Source organism: Vulpes vulpes, chromosome 11 (assembly GCF_048418805.1).
Source record: "Vulpes vulpes isolate BD-2025 chromosome 11, VulVul3, whole genome shotgun sequence".
NCBI lineage: Eukaryota > Metazoa > Chordata > Mammalia > Carnivora > Canidae > Vulpes > Vulpes vulpes.
In genome coordinates this window covers 87,829,938-87,846,490 of record NC_132790.1, presented here as the reverse complement: position 1 = coordinate 87,846,490, position 16,553 = coordinate 87,829,938, and the positions used below count along the sequence as shown (strand labels likewise).

Here is a 16,553-nt window from a genome sequence, read left to right as displayed (position 1 = left end):
AAGGAAACTAGCATTGGAAACCTCTCAGAAACCAGGCACTCTGATGGGCCCTTGTGAGAGGTGCGAACCCTCACCTTGCCACTTTTCCACCCCCAACACACGCCTGTGCACATGCCTACTGATGCACTATAGCCTTATACAGCTTTTCTGAGTATAGGGAGAAGAAATGTACCAATGCAAGGAAGCTAAGAGATGGAACCCAGGGATGAGACAGGAGAATACTCTCTGCATAAAGCCAGAATAATTAGCTCACACTGAATAGGATCAAAGTTGAGTTAACAGAAGCACTATGAATCTCCAATGCAGACAGATGGGATTGGGAAAAGAACAAACTTATTCTCACAGCATGAGGTCTGCTTGGCCTTAGATATCTTAGGACAGAAAGAGCAGCACCCTCAGCAAAACTCCACCATTCTTTAAAGCTCATCTCCCTGTGTCCCCTGTGGGACAGAGTTCACCTTTTCCAATACAACAAGCCCGATATCAGCTGTCCAGGCCCACAGGTTCATCTGCAAGGGCAGCCCTGTAGCCATTCCATACCTATGTCCTGAGGATTGACCCTGGCCAACCCTCACCATCCCGCCCAAAGCCTTTTTTTTTTTTTTTTTTTAATGTTGTGTTATCCCAGGAACACTGCATCTCCTTTTCCCACAGAAACCACCAGAGCTTCTTCCCAGGCCAGACATCTATCCAGAAGAAGTACCACATCTTTTCAACCCAAACACAATCTTACCCAGCTTCCTTCTTTCACCCACTTCCCACCCTCACCTCCCACAATCTGGATATTATGCCCACTTCTCAACCACAGCTATTTTTCCAGAGGTCACCAGGGCTCTCCTAACTACCTACTCAAGTCGCCTCTTCTCAGGTTTTTGTTTGTTGAGTAAATTTTAGATTTTCTGAAGTTTTTAGGCAGATAGAGAAGTAAATTAGTATAATGAACATATACACCTATTTCCTAGATTTAACCATTGTCAACATTTTGCCATAATTGTTTCCTTCCTTTTGTTGAATATTAAATAACAAATTAAACATTCTGACATTTCACCCTAAAATAATTCAGTATGCATTTCTAAAAAAAAGAACATTTTCCTATACACCCACAGGATCATATCACACCTAATAAACAATAGTTCTATAATACAAAATTTCCACACTCCAATTTCCTCATCTATTCTAGAAGTGTTTTAATGGCTAGTGCATTCAGACCAAGTTGCAATCATGAATATCTACTGTGTATGGTGGTTATGTCTTGGTTTTTACCAGTCACTGCACTGTGGCATCTGCTTCCACTAGGCCGTTACTTCTTGGAGGTCCTCCTTTGGCTTTTATAACATCAGTTCTCTCCTCTTCATTGCCTACTTCATTTCCTACCCTTGACCATCTGTTTTCATCATAGAGCCTTCCTTTGCCACTTGTCTTTTCAGGGTGCTTCATGGAATTCTGTCCGTGGCCGCATTCTCACCTGAAACTTACTTCCTAGGCAATTCTGAACCATATTGCACTGTATACCACATTTTGTTTATTTATTTATTAATTTATAGGCATTAGGGTTGTTTCCATTTTTTGGTTATTATGAATAATGCTGCTGTGAATAGAATTTGTATATAATCCATTGTATTTGAACACAAGTTTTTGTGTGGATAAATGTTTTAATTTCTCTTGGGAAATATACCTGGGTGATAGATTGCTGGGTCATATGGTAATCTTACATTTAACAGTTTGGGAAACTACCAAATGTTTTCCAAAGTGCTTTTACTGTTTTACAATCCCACTAACAATATATAAGGGTTCCAATTTCTCCTCATCTTTGTCAACACTTGTTATTGTCTTTTTTTTTTTTTAAGATTTTATTTATTTATTTAAGGGAGAGAGCGCGCGCTAGTGATGGGCAGAGACAGAGACAGAGGGGTCAGTAGACTTCCTGCTAAGCAGGGAGCCCGAAGCAGAATTCGAGCCCAGGATCCCAAGATCATGATCTGAGCTAAAGGCAGCTGCTTAACTGACTGAGCTCACCCAGGTGCTCCTATTGCCTTTTTTATTATAGTCATTCTAGAAGGTGCAAAGTGATAGCTCATTGTGGTTTTGAGTTGCATTTCTCTAATGGTTACTGATTTGAGCATCTTTTAATGGGCTAATTGGCCATTTGTACTTTTTTTTTTTTTTTGAGAAATGTCTATTGAGATTTTTGTGCAATTTTTAAATTGGGTTGTCTTTTTACTATTGAGTTGCAAGAGTTTTTATATATTCTAGAGACGAGTCCCTTAGCAGAGATATGATTTGCAAACATTCTGTGGGTTGTCCTAGGATGCTTTTGCATATGTGTGTGTATGTGTGTGTTTGTGAGTGTGTATGTGTGTTTCTTGAAGTTGAGGGCAGTGCTTAGTCTCCAGCACAGTATGTATTCAATAAAGACTTACTGAATTCAGTTGAATTCTTCATAGGTTTTTCTGGCAAAGTCTTTGACCATCTGTTTTACTCTCCACTCAACTTTAACTTTCTTTCCTAGAGTGTAAGAAAATACAAATAAAAATGAAGGATATGCGCAATTTGGACTGGACATACACATTTAAAAAACTAAAATGTAAATGTTTTTCAAACAATAGATTTTTAACAAATCATTCAATCTGTTTCCTTAGCTGCAAATTGGATGATTATATGATTGTCTCAATCCTTGCTTCTACTCTAACATTGAATATGTTTAATAATAATAAGTCAAGACTATTCCTAGTGGCATGCTGAGCTCAGAACAAGTCACTTGGAATAATCACCACGGCTGTCTTGCTCTCTGCTATATTACAAGCACAGAGCACTGTGACCTACACATAGCAGGTAATAAACTGAGTGAATAATCATCAGTAAGCTCATACCTCCAAATACACTGGTGACTCCCACATTTTATCTCTAGCCTTGATTCTTTTCCTGATGGATCCTTTTGCTGATTCAACACTTCCAACTGCAGGGCTAGCAGGTATCACAATTGTATCAAAAATAGAACTCATGATTCTCCACACCTCCTCAGACTTGCTCCCTGACTCCTTACCCAACATCAGGGTTTTTTTTTTTCTCTCTTCCCCTTCTCTTTTTTCAAGTAGGCTCTACACCCAGCATGGAGCCCAATGCAGGGCTTGAACTCAAGGCCCTGAGATCAAGACCTGAGCTGAGATTAGGAGTTGGATGCTTCACAGACTGACCCACCCAGGCACCCCACTGGGGTTTCTAATTTCAGTAAATGGCACTACCTCCAAAGACATGCTCCAGCATAACTATTAGTAGTCATTCTTAACTCTTCCTCTTCCTTGAAAGTTATTCAATATGTCAAAAAGCCTTATCACTTCTACCTTCAAAACATATTCAAATCTAATGTCTTCTTACCCCCTCCATAGTTTACCACTCGGATTCGAACCACTATCTTCTCTCCCCAGGATTCCTACAGCAGCCTCCTAACTGCTGTCCCTGAATCTATTCTCTACTTACCCTATACTGTTTTCTTCACATAAGGGCCGGGATGAATCTCTGAAAACTTAAGACAGATCTTACCACTCTCCTGTTCAAAACTCTCCAAGGACCTCTAAACATATTCAGAATCAATCCAAAGTCCCACCAGTGGCCTGCTCAGGTGATCAGGCCTGGCTTCCTCTCTAATATTACCACCTCTTTCTCTCTCTGCCTTGCTAACTCCAGTCTGATCATATATTCCTTGAGGATGGTCAGTAGGCTCTACTTCAGGGCCTTTGCACATACTGCTTTTAGCCCGCAACACTGGTTCACCTGAGGTTTCAGCATGGCTGACTCTCTTGCTTCATTCAGGTCTCTGCTTGAATGTTACCACTTCAGGAAGGCCTAACCCAACCATCTCTCTAAAGAAGCCTCCTTTCAACTTACTATCCCTTTGTTCTGCTTTATTTTCATTCATGGTGTTTAGCATTCCCTAAATTAGAGTCTGTATTTATTTACTTCTTGTTTCCTCCCACTAGAATGCAAGCTCTAAGAGGACAGAGATCTCACCTTTGTTTATTGCTTTGTTTCCTGCTATATCCCTAGTGCTAGGTACCATTTCCAGCACATTATAAACATTCAGTAGATATCGCTGAATGAATAAATAAGCTGGTGATATCATAATCTGTCATCTGAGAGCAAGCCCTGGGTTTGTGCTTTGGCTCTGCCATTACTAACTGAACAGCCTTGGGCAAATCATCAAATCTCTCTAGGTCTCGGTTTCCTCATTTATAAAAATGAGCTATTAATACCTACTGTGAAGGATGCTTAGAGATAAGAGATGAAAGCACCTGATATCAGGTGCTCACTTCATAGACCTGTAATTAGCCATAAAAACAAATACCCTTCCTCATGCATGACTTGGTTGAGGGACAAGCAATCATAAACCTGTTCTCTTAAAACCAGAGCTTTTTGACAGAAAGTGGCACTAGAGGCTAAGGAAGAAAATGAATCCATTTCAGTGTAGAAGACGCAGTGAGCTGGGTTTATATACCAGCCAGAAAAGCTGGGCTCAGAGATACTACTTCCAAATTCAAGTCAAGGCACTGCTTTGTTCTGCGGACAACAGCAGGGTTGGAGGCAATGATTCAAAATGACCTCAGCTTTTGTCTAATCTGGTCCTGTGACCAGACCACAGGCAACGCCTCATCTAGCATAGTAATTTCCTTTACAGCTCTCTGCTCAGAGGCCCTTCGACACGGTAAAGTGCGTGTAGCCGCTGCAAAAGATGAGGCGTTGCTGCGTGTTCAGACATGCAGGGGTCTTTAACACGTATTGCTGAGTGAAAATCTCCAGTTGCAGATGAAATATCCAGCACAAACACACTCCCAATGACACTCCACTATATGTGGATACAGGTTTCTCTATAAATACGGAAACATATAGAAATGGGTCTGGAAGGATGCAAACCATATCGGTTGTGCGTGTTTCCTCTGAGAGGTAGGGCAGTGACTCAAAGTGGAAGTGGGCGTCAAAGGAGACCAGCTTGATCTAGAATCTATTTTTACAAAGAGAATGAATGTATTACTTCTGTAATTGAAAATTACTTTTTAAGGCTGCCCGAACAAGATGATGCTAAAACACCCATTTAAGTAAAATGAAGCAATTTACTGTCCTCTAACTAGCAGTTCTCCAATAGGGCAGTCACCCCCAGGGGATGCTTGACGGCATTTTGTTTTTGGTTGTCAAAATTTAGTTCCCCAGGGACAAGGGATTTAACTGTCTGCCTGTGTGAGGCAGTCCCACCACACAACCTGTATCCCAGCTCAGATGCCAACTAGGGTCCTAGTGAGAAACACTGCCCAAAAGCTGGGGTTCACTGTACTTATGAGTTCATCTGTGACCCCCCCCCCATTAAGAATTTTCTCTACTGAGATGCTCAGCCCATGTTCCAACTCATTATATAAGACAGTAAATTTTATAATCAATAGTCAAGAGAAGTAAGTTGAAAAGCATGCCAGTTGCTCTGTCAGGGAAGCACAAGTGGCTTGGGTTTTGTGCCTCCCATCTAGAGTATGTGAATATTTCTAAGAATAAGGGTTGTCCAGGCACCAGCTACCTTATACTTTGCACTAAGACTTCTATTTTGTTTTTGTTTTTTTTTTTAAGATTTTTTATTTGTTTATTCTGAGAGATACAAAGAGAGAGGCAGAGACATAGGCAGAGGAAGAAGCAGGCTCCCTATGGGGAGACTGATGTGGGACTCAATCCCAGGACCCCAGGATCACGACCTGAGCCAAAGGCAGATGCTCAACCATTGAGATACCCAGGCATCCCTGTATCAAGACTTTTAGAAAAAAAAAAAAAAAGACTTTTAGACAAATGTCCCACTGGAAGGCAGTCAGGCAAGGGCTGACAGGCAAGATGGGAAGGCCCCTTTTCCCACGGTTCCACCCAGGACAGTCCGCCTTCAGACCCTCTGCTTTTGGGAAGCAGCTTCCAGCCTACAGAAATGATAGAATAGTGATGATAAGCAAAACAAACTATTATAGTTTCCCCCTTTGATTCCACACTCTTGGTCACTATCATGGTACATGCATTCAACAAATATTTATGGAGCGACTGCTAAGTCAAACACTGTGCTTGGTGCTGGAATGTACAGAGAATGAGATGGGGACATTTACATTCTAGTGGGGAAGACATAACAAATAGATCCACATCAATCAGATCATCTCAAATAGTGATACCTGTTGTGATGGAACACGAGCAATGTGGTCTATAGTGACTAGGAGCAGGGTCAATGTACAACAGAGCTTAGCAGAGGCCTATTCTGGGGCAGAGAATAGTGATGGTCCTGGGGGGCCATCATGGGAGGCTTACGCCTGTGCCTTTGTTCCTGTCTCTTCCAGCCCAGCCAAGGCAACATGCCCTCTGGGACAACAGATGTGGTTCAGATCCCGTGGGCTGTCTGTGCTCCTGAGCAGGTAAAGTTATCACGAGTAACATTCATGCTGCTTCTTATTTTGTTTTCCAGCTGTCACCACCCAAGATTTCACCTGCATCTGAGGAAGCTGATTTCATGTTTTCAGAGGTATAGGAGTATACTAGTGGATAACTGGCATGTGCTTTCAAAAGTACTGTTACTTAAAAACAGTTGCATGGCATTCACTTTGTGTCAGGCATTGCTCTAAACACTCTGCAAATGTTAAGTCATTTTGCCTGTGCAAGAAACCTACATGCCAAGTGCTGAGGAGTTTTGCCATCCTCTGTTCATTCACAAGGACATGGGACTGTTCCTCTCCAATCACAGCTCTTCCCCATGATGTACAGTGTGGTCTTGCCCGCTGGAAACATCAACACTGGTTGGGGATGAGGCAGCAGCAGCAGCCGCAGCCATGGTGCCAGAAATGCAGATTTGTGACCTGCCCACGAACTACTGAATCAGAATCTGTTCTCTCCAGGTGATTCTTATGGATGCCCAAGTTCAAAACCACTGATCCAATCCATTTTTTCACTTTGAGGGAGATGATCTGAAGGATGAGCCTTCCATAATTAGCTAATCCCTCACAATCAGAGAAGTGTTGTTTTTATGCACCCTTTTTCCTCCTTGGTTAAGGTTCATTTCTCAGGTAGGGGAACCAAGCATAGCAGGGTTCAAATCAACCAGTAAGCAAACAACATGAAAGCAGGACACAGTATGTACAAAGGGCTGCATTTGGTGGAGCCAGGGTTGGGGAAGGTAAAGAGGAAAAGCTGCAAACTACAAGACATTGTCCCTGCCTGGAAGAGTGCCTTATCCCCAGAGAGAAAAGTTACATAAATGTCAAATGGGCAGACAAACAGAAGTACTATACTTTTACAGTGACATCTTATCCTGCAAACAACTAAAGAGTCATCAATTTAACTATATATCCATGAAAGAAAGTAAAGAAAGCAATCAAGAGAGAGGGAGGGAGGGAAGGGGAGGGATGGAGAGGAAGGAAGGAAGGAAGGAAGGGAAGGAAAGAAGGAAGGAAGGAAGGAAGGAAGGAAGGAAGGAAGGAAGGGAGGAAGGAGGGAGGGAGGGAGGGAGGGAGGGGAGGGGTGGGGTATAAAGAGGCAGGGAAGGGAGAAGATCAAATGTTATGGGGTATTCCATTACGTTCTTCTGATGGGGTGTCTCAGGGGGATCTTGCATTTCCCTAGGGGTCCTCAGCTACCATGGTCCTCTTTAGCATACAGCTCTCTCTAGCTGAGAATGGATCTAACATTTACAGATTTTTCATAAAGCACAGCCCCCGAATGCCAGCCAACCACACTGCCTGGTTGTCAGCCAAAAAAAAAAAAAAAAAAAAAAAAAAAGGACTGCTCTGGTGCTAGAGGAAAAACTGGCTGTGTAGGGCTTACTGAGAAATGTATGTGTCCCATACTTTATTGGGTGATTTAGAGGATTTTTCAAGAGACATTTTGATTAAATATGTTTTCATCTTACGTGCTGAATTCAAACATTACCCTTTACTTAAAATGTGACTATAATGTGTGAAGTCCTCATATTTTTTTTACTTTCTCTGTTGCTAAAACTGAGAAACTGGCCAACTGGACCCCATCCTATGCTGCAAAGTCCACACCAAAGGAAGGAGTTGAGGTTGCCACCTCCAGAGGAAGGAAGAGCATTACAATTATTGGTGGAATCTGTCAGTGAAAATACCTGCCTGCACCATTGCTGTGCTTGCACAGTAGACATGTGTGCCGAAACCCCCTGCAAAGTACAGTGTGAAGTGTCTCTGTGTCCATGAGAGAGTGCTAGGCATGGGGTGACTGCAACACCAGTTACCTTTTTCCCACCCACACTCTGCTTGTCCCCGAAAGCTGAGACTCCCATACTTCATTTCCTGCAGCCAGCCAGCACTGTTGGGGCTTCTTAATACCATTGTGACCCTGCCACCATCACTGATTGGGCAAGGAATGGACTACTTAGCATGGGCCGGACTCAGTCAACTCCAGGGTCTCCCTCTTATAAATGGGATCTGAGGGATGGCCAGTCTGCCGTCAGATGGTAACGGTCTCTGGTACCAGAAGGACCTGTAGATTTGGGGCTAGTAGCCATCTTGAGCATACAGAGACAGGCAAGAGAAACAGGGATGAGGTAGCTTGAAGTGAGCAACCAACCAGGCGAGCAGTCTTCTCTCTGAGGTTTTCTACGCTGGCTGCACCTGACTTTGCCTATGCCTTTATGCCACTCCATCCCTTTTTTATTGAGCTGGGTGGCCTTGGTTCTGTCTTTTGCATACAAACAAAGCTTTACTGGCCTGAGCTTTACATTGTCTTCTTGGGGCTTTGAAGGCTTGCCCAGAGCAGATAGTCTTAACTGCTTAGACACCTTAATGTAGAGCTTTAATCACTTGAGATGTTTTGGGTTTTTTTGTTTTTTTGTTTTTTTTAAATTTTTTTATTTTATTTATGATAGTCAGAGAGAGAGAGAGAGAGAGAGAGGCAGAGACACAGGCAGAGGGAGAAGCAGGCTCCATGCACCGGGAGCCCGATGTGGGATTCGATCCCGGGTCTCCAGGATCGCGCCCTGGGCCAAAGACAGGCGCCAAACCGCTGCGCCACCCAGGGATCCCACTTGAGATGTTTTGTGACCCAATGCAAACTTCCTCTCTCTCTCTCTATGTCTATCATAAATAAATAAATAAATATTTTTTTAAAAATGCAAACTTCTAGAAGTCAGATGGTCTTGGCAAGTTCAGTTGCTAATTAAATCCCTTTTTGTAGGACAGACATTTTTTTTCTTGGTACTATGTAAAGTACCCATTCTTTGGGCCAAATTCTTCCTTTCCTGGCGGTTCCTCAGTGCTACCAGCACTCCTTTCACCGGTGAGCATGAATTTCCCCTACTGTTCATTTACCACATTAAGCATGGACATAATAGTGCGACCAATGGTTTTCAAATATTTAGCAATAATTTTTTTTTCTTTTTCAAATTAGTGTTATTTGAAGCAACAAAGAAGAGATATATAACCCCAACCGCCTCTGGATTTCTTCTCTCTAAACCCTTCCCTCAACTCTAAGCTGCAGGCTCCTTTAGAACCCAAGGGCTCTGGGAACAAGCATTCAGTGCACTGCTCAGGGCGGCAGATTGTTTCATCCTTATCTTGGGCAAACATCAAGGAGCACCCATTATATAGCCCATCCCAAGCTCTGGAAACACTCTGGAAATACAGTAGAGTGAAAGACACATAACACAAAGGAGAAACCAGGCAGATAAGATGCTAACAGTCATCAAACAGCGTGTGCCAAGTGCAAGGGTGTCACAAATACAGTTAGGACTATGGGCTCAGAGATTGGAGAAGTGGCCAGGGCTGGGGCTGGAACAGCTGGGGCAGGCTCCACAGAGCAGCAGGAGGGGCGTCAGCAGTACTGGACCAGATTTACATAAGAAGAGAAAGTAAAATGTAAGGAGTGGGGGTGGCAGGGTACATCCAGACCAAGGGAGAAGCACAAACAAGGGTGAAAGCGTCTGTGATAGGAAATAGTTAGCTGATGAATTCAGTTGCACGACAGGGCGAGTTCCAAATGGGAGAATGGGAAGGGGCCAGAATTTGAATAACTGGCTAGGAAAATTCAACTCATTTTGGAGACCATCAAGAGCCCTGAGTGATTCAATTTAGAATCTAAAAAAAAAAAAAAAAAAAAAAAAAAAAACATTAGGAAAAAGAAAAACAAGATAAGAGCAGAAACCAGACGTCAAGCTGCTCAGAGGCGGTGTTTGACATGGGTCTGCAGGAAAGACAAGGGTCAGCAAAGGGAAATGTTGATGACACATTTCCCTACCGCTGACCGCCCCCTACAAAGGGTCAGAAGCCTTTGAGACTGGGGAAGGCAAGCTGCATTATCTTCCACTTATTCATCAGGCATCAAGAAAAGCACTTGACTCATTTGAAGTCATCCAGCTGAGGACTCTGGGGGTCCTGCCTGACTCACAGGCCTTCCCAGAAGAATCCTCTCCAGCAAGGATACATGATCATGAGATACTTGTTCAGTGGCCAGTGAGAGCAGTCTGCAACTAGCTCAGTGCTTCTTAGACCTTTCTCCTGCCTGAATCTAGGGAAGGCAAAAACCCAGAGTCACTCCCAGCCTCAGCCTTGGTTTACCACAACACTTTTACCAAAGGAATTCAGAGAAGAGTGGCCTGAGAGTGAAACCTCTCCCAAATCATTACAGGGCAACATACACACACGCTCACAGGCACACAGTCACACTTGGAGAAGAGGTGAACACCAAAGCTGAGCTGGGTAAAGGTGAGGCCTACACTTAGTCTGACCCAAACAAGGCCCATTGCTGCCAACTTCCAGAGGGAAGGTGCTATAAAGAAGGTCCCTCACCAGACACCAACTGATGGTGACACAGCTGGGCTAGCCAGGTGTCTCTGCCTCCTATACAATAAAGAATCCACAGACATGGGGAGGGCATATTATGGGAGGGTAGGAGGGAAACAGGGCATAAAAGGTCTGAGTGCCCTGCACGAGGTCCTCCTGGACAAGGCAGTATGTGGCTACCCTCTCATCCTGGTCCTTTAGTTCCAGAGGCTGTGTTCTGTCCTCCAACAGCTCCATGGAACGGATGAAAATGACATCATCAGAAAAGGGGACAAAGAGAAAGCAGGACAGCCACCACATGTTCCCTGGTGGTGGAGGAAGGCTTTCCGGAGGTTGTGCTGGACTCGTCAGCACCTCCGCTGGATTCCCAGGGGGCTGTTCCTGAGGTCTGAGGCTGAGCGGAGGGGGCACCTGTGGTGCCTTATAGTCAGGAGAGCGTGTCAGCTGCTGTTCAGCCAGTGACTCAGCACTGACGGGAAGGCCAGACCTCCTTGAGGTCACTGGCTGCAGTCAACACTGGACACGTTCACCTCTGGGCACATCCCCATACACAAGGAGGGGACTCAAACCAACTTCCTGGTGACAGTACAGCCCCTCTTCTACAATAAACGGGCAATCTCCCCTTTACAGATTTTCTATTCCAACCAGTTTTCTAAAATTTTTAAATATGATAACATGTACCTGGTTTTTAAAAATTCAAACAGTTGCAAAAGCTGTCCAATCAAAAGGAAAGCAACAGAAGTTTAATTTTCTAGTTCTTGACCTATCAGTGTAAAGTGGCTTCGTGTGGCTTCCATTCTCATAGACAAGGAAATTAAGCCACTTTGTATGTCCTTCTACTTCTGCTCTCCTCTGCCCCATCCCTAATGCTTGGCCCCCTTCCTGTCACTGTTACATGGCACCGAGGTTTATAATTTTTATGGTTTGTTCTAGAAATAGAATTGTTTGTGCTTCATCTAGAGCTTGGTTCTTAAAATTAAAAACAAACAACCAGCATGGATCATATTCTGATTGTATGATTACAATCAGATTCTGATTGTATGCTCTCTCCCAGGCAAGTAGAGACCCGAGGAGAAGAACATGCAGACATGTCACTAAACTGGTGCTGCTCAAAGTGAAATGAACTGAACTGAGTTTGAGAGGCGAACTTGGGGAGAGGATGGGGTGAGCTTTTAAAGTTATTTCTGCTCACCATGTTTTGTTTTGTTTTTACATTTTTATTTTTTTAAAAGATTTTATTTATTTATTTATTTATTTATTTATTTATTTATTTATTTATTCATGAGAGACACAGAGAAAGACAGAGACACAGGCAGAGGGAGAAGCAGGGTCCATGCAGGAAGCCCGATGCAGAACTCCATCTCAGGAATCCAGGATCACATGCTGGGCCGAAGGCTCAGCTGCTGAGCCCCAAAAGCACAACCTAACTCTGGATGTGCTTATAAAGTTTCCCTAGGATTTTCAGGAAATATTGGGAGCCACAGAGAGTCTCAGTAGTTTTCCAGAGTGGTTTCTCTGGAAGTTAGCTTTATTTCTTCTTTTTAAATTTAAATTCAGTTAGCCAACATATAGTACTCCATTCGTTTCAGATGTAGAGCTCACTAATTCATCAGTAGCATATAACAGCTTTTTTAAAATAAACTTTTCATTTTAGTTTTAGGTTTAGAGGAAAGTTGAGAAGATAGTTGAGAGAATCCTCATATACGCAACACTCTACTTTCTTCTACTGGTAACACCTTACATTAGTGTGGTAAGCTTGCCATCACTAGTGAATCAATAGTGATACATCATTTTTAACTAAAGTCCATAGTCACATTTCCTTGTTTTTTAAGTAATGTCTCTTTGTTGTTGTTCTTGGAAAGCATTCAGGATGAGCACATTACACTCAGTTGTCATGTCTCCTTAGGCTCCCCGGGGCTGCGATAGATAGCTTCTTATACTTTCCTCGTTTTTGAAGACTCTGATAGTTTTGAGGAATATTGGGTCAATTATTTATACCATTTCCTTCAATTTGGGTTTGTCTGATGTTTTTCTCACTATTAAACTGGAATTATTTAGAGATGTCTGGGTGCTCAGTGGTTGAGTGTCTGCCTTTGGCTCAGGTAGTGATCCCGGGGTCCTGGATTGAGTCCTGCATCAGGCTCTCTGCAGGGAGCCTGCTTCTCCCTCTATGTCTCTGCCTCTCTCTTTCTGTGTCTCTCATGAATAAATAAAATCTTTAAAAAATAAAAAATGAACACATAGACCTGTCAAACTATGGAGCCTGACTTTAAAGGGACCTTTTATGGGGCCTAACATTTCCAAATGTATCTAAACACAGGCAATCTCAAAATACTACATGACCAGACTTTATTTTTTCAAGATTTATTTATTTACTTTGGGGTGGAGGATGGGGAGGAGCAGAGGGTGAAGAGAGAGAGAGAGAATAGCAAGCAGTCTCCCCACTGTGTGGAGATCAGAGGGTCGTGACTCGGGGTTCCATCCCACAACCCTGAGATCATGACCTAAGCCAAATTAAGAGTCAGACACTTAACCAACTGAGCTATCCAGATGCCACTACATGATGATTTTAAAATGCAAGTAGTGGCTTCCCTTCAGGTAGCCACTGGTTTACTACTGTCTCGGGCATGATGATTCCCTTTGAGTCAAGCCCAGAATGATGTCTTCTACATGGCCCATCCCTTGTCCATCTTGCTAGTGTAATGTATGAGGCTGCCCTAATTTAAAAGTCAGGAATGAGTGAAAACCCCTCAACAAGAAGAATCAGAAAGGAAGTACTCGAGAAAACTGGTAATGTTCATTGCCTCATACAGATAATGTCCTACTTTGTTATAATAGCAGCACTCTTTTCTATAAGCCAAGAATATCATGGCAAAGACACACATGACCAGCGACTGCATCCCTACAAAAAAAGGCAAAGAATTTCGCACTAAGGAAAGATTACTATTTAAAGACATAATCAAACTCCACCAAGAATAGTATAAGGTGAGTTAGGTAACATAACACATGCATTTCAGCAGAATAAATTTTTATAACTTAATAAGAAATTATTCAACTCTGGTAATTTAAGACCCAAGCCCTCCACTTTGGTTTTCTCCAGTGGCTCACCACAGGGTAAGGAAGAGCAAGGAAGTGACACAAACTGTTTTTCTCTCACTCTTTTTTCCACTTTATTGCCTGGACTTTGAAGTTCAATGTCATGTAAATATTAACTCACTTCTTAAATAAAGCCTCAAAGAATAAACTGTAATCTGAGCATATGATTTACCCCAACATTTTCCCATGAGCTCTAAGGACTCTGATTTCTTCCCTACCAATCTGTCTCTATTTCACAGAATTACTTTGGAAATAGTCTTAACTTATCATCACTATTATGATTATGATTATGATTATGATTATGATTATTACTACATGATTGAAGTATTTTCCAAAGAATGCCTGAGATGATTTTAGGTGGTAACATCCACTAAGTTTCCTTGTAAAAATATTTAGGTCAAGGGATGCCTGGATGTCTCAACGTTTGAGCATCTGCCTTTGGCTCAGGACATGATCCCAGAGTCCTGGAATTGAGTCCCACATCGGGCTCCCTGCGGACGGTCTGCTTCTTCTCTCTGCCTGTGTCTCTGCCTCTTTGTGTCTCTGATGAACAAATAAATAAAATCTTTTTTAAAAATGTAGGTCAAAAAACTAACTTGACTTGGGGCACTTGGCTGGCTCAGCATGTGATTCTTGGTCTTGAGATTGTGAGTTCAAGCACCACATTGGGTGGAGAGATTACTTAAAAATAAAATCTTAAAAAAACAAAAACAAAACTTAATATTACTTAGAGAAAAAACACGTCAGTAGCAGTATGCCTGGTAAAAGGTAGGGTAAAAATTATCCCTGACTGAAGTTTGGGATTTACTGAACTCTGGCACTAGTCAGTTTCACAGGTAAAATGTATTGTATATGGAAAGCCTGGATCATTTTATTATAACTTTGGGAACAACCCACAGCAAATAAGATGGTGGGTTTGGCTTTTGTTTTTCGTTTCTTGTTTGTGCTAGTCACGTTACCAACAGTTTTCTTTTATAATACAATTGTGCTGATGATGATGGTCTAAATTACTCCAGCAAACCCTTCAAACCAAATTAGACACCTCAATGACACAATCTTTGCACAGGTGGGCAAGAGAAAGCTTCCCTGAATTTGCTTTAGAGATGTTTTTAGATTTTCTCCTAGGTTATATTTTATTTTTCCGAAATTAAAATAACATGAAATTATAGTGGCTTTTCCTAATATTATGAACTTTAATGTATGTTGCTATTTGAATTGCTGAAGAAATAATCCCTTAGTTATAAGATCCTGATTTTATAAAAATTATATGTCTTAATTATTTCCCTCTACTTCTGCCACTGTGGTGTGTTCTTTTGCAAAGTATGTGTCACCTAGACTGGCTTGCTGGACTTCAACTGTATAGCCAGTATGATCTCAAATAAATAAAAGACTGATACTTAAAAAAAAATGCTAATTTCCTTCATCTTTTTTGCCCCCCCCCCCCCCCCCACCGCACACTGAGATGTTTTCCCTTGACGTATTAAATGCTTTTGAGCATTGTTGAATTACTGTGTGGTTAATCCCCCTCAACAGCAGGAAGCTTAGACATTTGTAAATTTCCCCAGCACACCATTTCTAATTGGTTAACCTTTTCTAAATACTAAGCCAAGCAGTTATAGTCAATTCTATCACTCCATGATCAGCTTGCATTTATACATAAAGTTCTTGGTTGTTGGCATAAATAGAACAAATAGATGTTACATTATAGAGTTTTGAATTTATTTTAAACTATGATCCCTGCTGTTATCTTTATGCTTATGCTCCAAGTAGTACATTTATTGTTGTTCTGGCTGTTATTATTACTTTATCTTTATAAATACATCCTTCATTTTGCAAAATGACCTAATATATTTTAGGTATCAGTGATAGTGCACTCACTTAGCTTTGGAAACACTACTATGTTATCATCACATTATTTCTGAAAAATACATGAACATTCTTTCCATTTATGCCCATTCTCCAATCCCTTCTCTCTCTTTCCCTCCTTCCCTCCTACTGTCCTTTCCTTCCTGCATCAAACATTTATTGAATATCTACCTATCAGGCACTATGCTAGAGGTTGGGAAGTCAATGATGGATGGACTCTTGGTTCCCTATGAAGCTTACTCTATCAATTTAAAAATATTTCCTTCCTTTTTATGCCAGAGATCACATGGAAAAAACACACTTATGAAATTAATGGGAAAGCAAGCAGACATGGACCACTTTCACTGAACTGGAGAAAAAAAGCAAGTCACCCACCTTTAGTTGCTACAGAGTGATCTTCCTTTCTTGTGGGCTCTGGCTAGATCAACAATCCTTCTTTTCCCCAAGAACTGGATCTGGGGAGGGCATTCTTCCTCCTCTAGCAAAAATAACCCTGGGTGGGAATGTTGGGATGGACATCAGTTGGATGAGGCCCAGAGCACCTAGAGAGTCCTCTGAGAAAACTCAGATGCCCACGCTTGTTTGGTATGGTTGCCTGAGGCCTCTGGTAGAGAGCTCCTGTAGGAAACCACAAATGCACAGGAAATTGAGGAAAATCAGATAAAGGCAAACCATTAAATGACATATGTACAGAAAGGAAACAGTTAAGAATTAACCCAAATTAATTTAAGGCTATAAGAACAAGTGGTACAACGGTTTAGTTAATAAGTACCTAGTCTCCAGAGCTACGGCATT

General features: G+C 42.0%; 1 protein-coding gene across 1 annotated transcript in view; it reads right to left on the bottom strand.

The window, feature by feature from the left end:
* Window positions 1–16,342, bottom strand: part of ZBTB38 (zinc finger and BTB domain containing 38) — a 147,239-nt gene extending 130,897 nt beyond the window's left edge. The window contains exons 1-2 of the mRNA XM_072727005.1: window positions 16,134–16,342; window positions 2,421–2,505 (exon numbers count right to left, since the gene is read on the bottom strand). The gene's annotated coding sequence lies outside the window, so the exon portion shown is untranslated. The remainder of the gene's footprint in view (window positions 1–2,420; window positions 2,506–16,133) is intronic.
* Window positions 16,343–16,553: the final 211 nt, after the last annotated feature.